Source organism: Triticum aestivum, chromosome 2D, assembly GCF_018294505.1.
Source record: "Triticum aestivum cultivar Chinese Spring chromosome 2D, IWGSC CS RefSeq v2.1, whole genome shotgun sequence".
NCBI lineage: Eukaryota > Viridiplantae > Streptophyta > Magnoliopsida > Poales > Poaceae > Triticum > Triticum aestivum.
Window position 1 is genome coordinate 330,253,843 of NC_057799.1, and position 8,319 is coordinate 330,262,161.

Sequence of the window (8,319 nt, forward strand, 5' to 3'; positions counted from 1 at the left end):
GCACCCAAGAAGTCGGCAATGCTTAGGATGGATGATAGTGAAGAGGAGGGAAGGAACGAGCACAACAGGAAGGATAAGCTAAGGAAGAAGATGGAAGGAGAGGTGTCAAGCATAAGGGAGAAGATAGAACATATGATGAAGTCAAGGGAGGCATTGACAATGAAGACATTGGAGACAAAGCTTCTTATCAACAAGAAGAAGAAAAAGGTGAAGCTTGCACAAGTTGAAGCAAGGCGTGAAGATGCCAAGCGCAAGGCCGACTTGGAGGAGAGGATGATCAAGGTCAAAGAAGCAAAGGCATGGAAAGAACTCATGGTGGAAGAGAAGGAGCACATAATGATGTCCAAGAAGGACATGGATGAAGACCAATTGATGTGGTGGAAGGAGTACAAGCAGGACATCACGGAGAGGAAGAGGATATTCCGTGGTGCGTCCTCTACTCTTCGAGGTGACACTCCGATGAGTGGTGGTGGCGACGGCGGTGTGGAGGACTCCACCATCGGCGACAATGGAGGTGCTTGATGGACGTGGAAGTGGTCTAGGAGATGGCGCCAGGTGTAACTTTTTGGTGATGGTGCCGATGAGAGGGGGAAGATGATGATTGTGTGATGTAAACTATTAAACCATGCATCAATGATCTTCATTTCCGTGTTTGTTTGAAGGTTGATTGTGTTTTTCTAGTGAAAATTGTGATATGTCAAATGACAGTTTTAAGGGTTGGGGCAAAGACTAGAATCCTCAAACCCAACCCTTATAGCGGAATATTCTGTTATAAGAGTTGGGTTTGAGGGTTAGTCTTTGCCCCTGTTTTTCAACCCTTAAAATGTCAAAAATGGTCAATTCTTAATCCTTAAAACTAAAACCAGATTTAAGGGTTTGAGGGTTCTACTAGACATGCTCTTAGTAGGCGAGCTGAATAATTTACCTCCGGTTCACAGCGATGCATGCCATGCTACATCAAGTACTGCATGTTATTAAAACCGCTAGTAGTTGGGGCGCGCCCGTAGCGCACCGCTTGAGGGGCATCTGGGCGGTGCCAGGTAGATGAACGCCCTTTTTACTTTCTTTTTTGGATCAGGATAGCAGCACATGTACATGCAATTCTTGATGAAAGTTATTATATTGAAACATCATCTGAGGAAGAAACTGAAATGCCACGCCCACAACGATATAGCATCGACAGGAGCATGTTGCTATTTGGCAACATAAGATGCATTAATAGAAATTGCACGCAGTATAGCTGACGAAGCTGCGGCAGTATGGATATTTTTCACACAACGCCTAAACCATTTTTCTTCCTCTGGTACCAACAGTAATATTTTGAAGGTGAACATCTGAAAGCCTTAAACTGAAGAGCTGATTCCTATGAAGAAATCTGTGTGCATCATCACATGAAGTGCACTGGTGGCACAAATGCAAGCCTTAAAAGTCTTGTTAACACAAAATAACACTGGCGGATTCAAGATGCTGCAATACATTTTTAGGGCAGCCAATTGGATTCCAGGAACGCAAAGCAATTCCAGGTCATGTTGTAACCATCAATTTGCTGCCCCTTGACTACTCCCAAGTTTGGTCCTAGTCTCACCATGTACATCAATATGGGTGTATGCTATAACATTAGGATCTATTATTAGAATATGCACTAGAATTTATCCAAAAGCAAAGACAAGCTAACATCAAGTGCTTCAGTTGGCTGAAGAAAGGGACCCCATGCCATGAGGCCATGACTTGCTCTGTCATAAGCCCGCTGTATGAACCGCAAGATATGACCAGTAGTAGTGTGATCCAGATACTCAAGTCTGGAATGATTTTGTAGCATTGCCACTGGACCTCAGACGCTTATATTCACATAAATCAGAATGAAGCTGCATTAACAAATAAATTTCAGAAATGAGAAGCAATAACAACAGTTTAAGAAAAGAATACATGTTACATATAGTAATATTTCCCTGCAGCCCAATGGTACGAATAAATCAAAGTCGTTGTATTTGGCAGTGAAGCTAAAAGATATAAAATGCAAATTAACTATGATGTCACTGCCAAAGAAGCATAAATAGCAATCAATGTCTAATGAAAAATCAGAACAGAAGGAATTATTTTCAGAAAGTATAAATCACCTACATACATTTTTTTTGCTACATCAGTTGGCGAAGGCCCTCTTGCATATGTCAAAAATAGTACTACTATGTTTAGAAAAGCCGCTCACAACACAAAAAATGACATGACAATCAGAAGATCATAGCAGGAAATATAACCCTGATGAAGGGTTAGACCTCTATTCCGATTGCTCTTAAAAGCTTTGCATGGTAATATGATATTTACAAAGGTTGCCTAGATTTTAACAAGAAAATGTTACTGCTGATATGCCAAATTAAAAATGGGACAATCTGCTAGTGCTAAGTCATAAATAACCAGTATTTCCTATTTTTATCAAGTAAACTGCAAATCTAGCATGAAGAGAATTGACTGTTTAAAGGTGTACAACTAATAGTCATAAGATTAAGTACACCATTTTTCATGGATGAATATGGTACTCAAAGAAGAATACTCGTTGAGATAAAATGCGTTCCATGCCAAAAAAAAGAACATCCGAATCATTACTGGGGCAAGATGGGAACTATAAAAGAACATGCATCACATATGAACAAGTGAAAACTCATGGAAGTGACATGCCTTCGAACTTGAGATCCATTCTCCAGCCTCATTTTTGTACTATTTATGGAACTCCAGTTATGCTTTCATTGTAGACCGTGCAACTTCTTAGTAGGATGTAAACAAATAAAGCGATTGAATATCAAAAGCATGAATGGACCACAAATCATGAAAAATTAAAATCGGAGGACCGACATGTTCACAAGCTATGGAAAAATGTTCTTCACCAAAATTTTACCGCATCTTATTTCTTTTTCTGTTTCTTTCATAAAACTGCACAATTGTGACCCCGCTTCTGCTTCTGCCTGCTTGTCCTCGAGTCACTCACAGGCGCCAAGAACTAAATACTAAAACAATCAATGGTCGTCCCAAGGACCAATAAGATGTTAAATTGTTGCATGATCGACACGCGCACATGCAGATGACCCAGAGCCAATACACGAGGACGGGGAGAAGGAGAAACAAGAAGCACCTAGAGCTGAGCTTAATTTAATTAGCTGTTTGGTTCGTGTTTTCTGTCTCCATATGCATCATTGATGTGTCTATTGTAGCCTGCAAGAAAAGTCCACGAGAGCCTGCTTTCCCACACGCACACCTAATGAACAAAGCCAGCCACACACGCACCATTTGGCATGGCCTCCTCCCATCTGAACAAGTGACAACAAAACATTTCCAGCATCGTGAAATCCAATACATTAGCAACAAGTACATAAGCAACAACGTCGGTCGGGTATATGCATATTGTCGTATGCAGTAAAGGTGCCATGATTATTAGTTTATTACCACCACACCATTTTGTACGGTCTAGAACATGTATATGGACTGATTGTGAGGCTACAAAAAAAGGAGTACAATGGGTCCTTGTACGCCAAAGTATCTATCTACATACATCTAATTAAATTCAGATATCCGGTGAAATGTGTAAGGCTGAACCAAAATGTAGAACAAAGGAGCTGCTCGATCGAGTATTTACCAAGCCCAATTCATACCAACAATGTTTCAATGGTTTGCAGTTCTGAAATTGGTCACGACTATCTTCGGTAAGGACGAGCACATCTCAAAATTAATTGAAGAAAACTTGCACAACCATTGGTACTATGAGTAACTCTACTGATTGTTTGCAGCCTCTGAGATTATCCTAATAAAATCTCACCCAAGCAATCCGTTGAACTCGCATAGAGAAGAACCGCCTTTTCAGTAATGCTGCTGGCAGGGAAACTAATACAGAATTCAGTTGGCATGCATTTACTAAAAGTGAACTGTCTAACACATGAATTTTCTCAGTGGCGCAGCTCATAGAGAAGCTAATGCAGAATTCATTATCCAGACTAATTTTTCACAGTCAGTATTTTGGTTAATAGTCCCCAAATTAATTTGGCTGAAGCCAGCAACATGGATATGTTTAGATTGTACTAACATTTAATTACTGCCGAAATATCAATTCAGTTAGAGGACATGATTATAAATAACACTAAATAAGCAATCTGCTCTTTATATGCGTTCCTGCATGATGGCCTATTTAACAATCGCCTCCCACCCAAATTAATCAGACTGTGCACATGCAAAAGGAAATTATGAGATATATAATTGACAAGCATCCTCACAAACAGATCTGTGCATCACCGATTCACACAATCATAAATATACCCATAAGCCCAATTTAGCAATCACATAAGCATGGATGTCTCTAATCCAACAACCACATGTACTTATGCCAATAATCTAACAAGAAAACAGCTTTTGCCTGCTCTAGGTGGACATGGCAGGGGGGAGAGACATGAGCAGCGCAACATATACCTGTTTCCTACGTGAGTAGCTCGGCGTCGTAAGCCATGGCGATGGATCCACACCATCTGCCACCCATAGGTGGACATGGCGTTGATGTCGCCCATTAGGCACTCAACTCGCCGCCGTCGTGCTCATCGACGAGAGCCGCCTCCATCAAAAGGATGAGCCGAGAGGGGAGGAAGCGAAGGAGGGCGGGTGGAGGCGGCTCGCACGGTGAGGAGGCGACGAGTCAAGCGGGCGAGGCGGCAGCTGGTGGGAGGAGGCGACAGGGAGAGAAGGGAATAGGAGAAGGGCGGCGAAACCCTAGCCGCCACTCGAGGAGGAGAAGACGCGAGAGATGAGGAGACGAGCGAGTTTTACCTGGGGAGGTGTTATCTGGACCCGTTTCCCTCTCTCTCTCTCTTTCTCGTTACGTGTAGCGATCCGGTAAAATGGACACGTGTACCATGCCAATGAGCGCTCTTACTGCGTACGTTAATGTTGTTAGGATTTAATTAGTTCTCTTAATTAAAGGGATAATCCTCCCTATGTAATATCTCGTGCGGTTGTTTCTGCAACCGTCGCGACCCACTCTCGCGCCCCTGCGAACGGACGCATCTCTTCGCTTGCGTCTGTTCCCTTGTATATATACTGTGATCGTCAATGGAATAAGAAACAGTTCGATTCATTGTTGTCTCTCGATTAGTTCCAACACGTTATCAGCACGCTCAAAACCGCTGGGCGAGAACGACGACGAGAAGAAAGCAACGGACCAAAGTCTTGATCTACTCTAATTGCTACATGAATAAGGTGCCACTTTCCGATTTCAATTTGGCAAGCATCAAACGATTTCATCAAGAAATATAGTACCTTTTTGGCATTCTCCGGGTCTGCGCACGCGGCGACTATCTCCAGGCACACAGCAGCATCCTCACGGCAGTTGCAGAGCCCTCCGTCGCTTGGCGGATGTGCGCATGGTCTTCACGACCGGCGCCGCGTGACGCGGAGGCTATGCGATGCCGCGGCATGACAGCGCCCGCTCAGAGCCTCGTTGCGCTTCTCGCGCGACGGCCATCGGCCCCGGTGAGGTCCCCCGTGGTGGCCTCCATCTGGGCCCGTCGGCTACAGGCAAACGCTGCCTCGCCTGTCGCAGCCCTTGGCTCCACAGCGCTCCAGAGGTTGCCGTCGGTGGCGCACGTCCCAAGCGACGCCATCGTGCCGCCGCGCCTGCCATCTCCGACCCCCGCGGTCGTTGAGGTCGCCACCAGCCACGCACTGGCCTTCGTCTCGGCGACGACCGGCGCATCCTCCTTCGTCTTTGGTTTGGGCGCGGGCGGCTCCTCCAACCACGTGGTTGTCGACGCCGACGCCGACGCCGCGCCTGCCGTCCCCGACGCTGGCCACCCCTCAGTTTTCGCCGCGCTCTGGGGTTCGTCACCGCCTCTTGGCCCTCGGCGTCTCGCTGGCGAGTCCACCGTCGAGCGGCCGCTCCGGCACGCGGAGCCCCGCGGCACTCGGGCTCGCGAACGGCGCCTCCAACGGCGTCGCGCCGGGCACTCTGCTCCCTGGAGGATCCTCGGACGAGGAAGAGCGCGGCGGGAGTTTTTCTCGCCGCCGGTGAAGTAGCCGACCGGCCGTAGTCGTCTCCGCCTGTCTTGGTCGCGTGGAGTGGGGATGGAAGGCGCTGGGGATTTTTGATCCGTGGTACCTCTGCCTTATCTCTTCGCATGGCCAAGCTGGCTTCATCTAACATGGATTGCGTGGCCATGTGCATGCGGTGGAAATTTAGGCAACCGGCAGGCGTTGCTTTATTTGCTACTCCATGAGTACTTGCTCCTCTGATTGAACACAGTAGCAGATTATTAGTGTTCCAACACACTCCTAACAGTGATTTCATTCTTGTTAAAATTAGTACATATATTTTACTACTGTTTTCTGTTGAGTACCGAGGTATTCTATGTCTTAAGTTGATGTAATATATTTCCACGTTTATCACGTGTTGAGATTAATTATGTTCATTTGCAATTGAGATTTTTCAATCTCTTGTAAAGATAAATTTATTACCTCTAGAGTACTGATTTGCGATTGAGAATTTTCTTCTCTCGCAAAACAATCTCATTGCGATTGAGATTAATTTTCTCTCGCAAAATATTAATTCACTTTGCTGAATTATCTTGCAACTTGATACAACATCATCTCATTTAATTTGAGGTCTATACAATTCAAGTTCTCACTTGAACATCAAGTTTACAACATCATTACTATTCATTACAATAGTAGTGTATTTCCGTGAGTACGATGTATTCCGGAATGTATGTATCTCCATGTTCGCTACATGTCGAAATTAATACGTCTATTTGCAATTGAGATTTTCAATTTCTTGCAAATACATATGCAAAATTCAAGGTGATGAGTTGGATCTACTGCCCATGTGTAGACTATCTCTATTACTGTGAGATCTGTATGATCTTCAATGTGTTTATGTTCCCACAATTGAGGTTGAACATTTTCAAGTTATACACTTGAGTCAAATTTTTGCATTCTTCAAAACCATGATGGTTTTTAGTTTACTTCTTGTAAATTAATTATCTCTGGCTTGGCCTTATAAGTAATCGATGGCTAACAATTTGAGGTACTTGCCCTCAATGGCCACAACTTACTTAAGCGGGTCATGGACATCAAGATCAGTCTTGCATCCCATGGGATAGCACGTGCAATCCAAGCCACGCCGCCGGGATGCAGAGGACCTCAAGGGTAATGGTTTGAAACTCACTTCAAACCCTCAACCTGACACCATCAAGCTGTCACGAGACCCTGTGAGCATGGAGAGCATGATGGTTGAATATGCATCAACCAACATGTTTGGAGACTATACATTTAGTCCCTTAGTCTCCTTAGTGATCTACTTATTCATGTCCATTTATGATGTTCTAATAAGAACATGATTATTGTTGTTATCATATATTGTATGTCACAATATATTGTATCAGCACTTTGATACAAATTCATTTGTATGTATTCTATATATCCGACAGTGATTTTCTTGAGAATCTTCATGTCTATATATAGATTTCTACGGGAGTCAATCCGATGAAAAATGATATGTGCCTTGTGGGCATATGCACCACAAACTCTATACTCAGGGAAGTCCAATGTTTCCACTCTCATTGAGAGAAAGGAGATATTTTAAAATCGCTAGATGCGATGAGGTATTTGTTGGCTCAACTCGAGTCATATTTACTATCCCTATAACTCGTACCCTACTAAGCTATAAAGATATTTGTCAAAATGGTTTCCATAGCGAAATTTATGCTGACAAGAAAGTGAAATACATTCTCTTTACCATATGCAACGGATATGGCAAACACATTTTCTATGTATCATCTGGATTGTACTACACATACTACAAAACCCATAGCACATGTTGCGCCCAAGATAGTTTTCCAAAATGTCTTGTACATGAAAAACTTGGCATACTCACCTTGGTCATCGAGACATTGGGTTGAAACCGAAACTATCAGCAATTCCAATAGTTTATGATTATTATGATGCTAAATTCTAACAATATTTGGATTTTGTGTGCATTACAAGTGACACAGGAAAGCTAATTTTAAGGCTCGCACACCTTAAAATCTACGCTGAACCACTCAGACTCCTTGAATGCATCAAGTCGAGGTAAGTGGCTCTTCCCAGCCATTGAGTAGACTATTCAGGTATGCCATGGTTCTAAAAGACATATCTACATGATGGTCTTAAGTGTGTGCTTTATTCACACGGAATCATTGGCTCATTATCCTGACACCGATTTCAAGAAAATCGAATGGATAACATTGCAGAATTCTCCTTGAGGGCCTTCCCTATGGCCTTTGGATTGAAGTTTAGCAATTTGTCCTAATGTCT

General features: G+C 43.6%; 1 long non-coding RNA gene across 1 annotated transcript; it reads right to left on the reverse strand.

The window, feature by feature from the left end:
- Nucleotides 1-1,366: 1,366 nt before the first annotated feature.
- Nucleotides 1,367-4,443, reverse strand: LOC123053006 (uncharacterized). The gene is made up of 2 exons (XR_006425255.1): nucleotides 3,125-4,443; nucleotides 1,367-2,999 (listed from the first exon to the last, which is right to left on the reverse strand). It is a non-coding gene; the product is annotated as an uncharacterized lncRNA (long non-coding RNA).
- Between the last annotated feature and the right edge of the window lie 3,876 nt (nucleotides 4,444-8,319).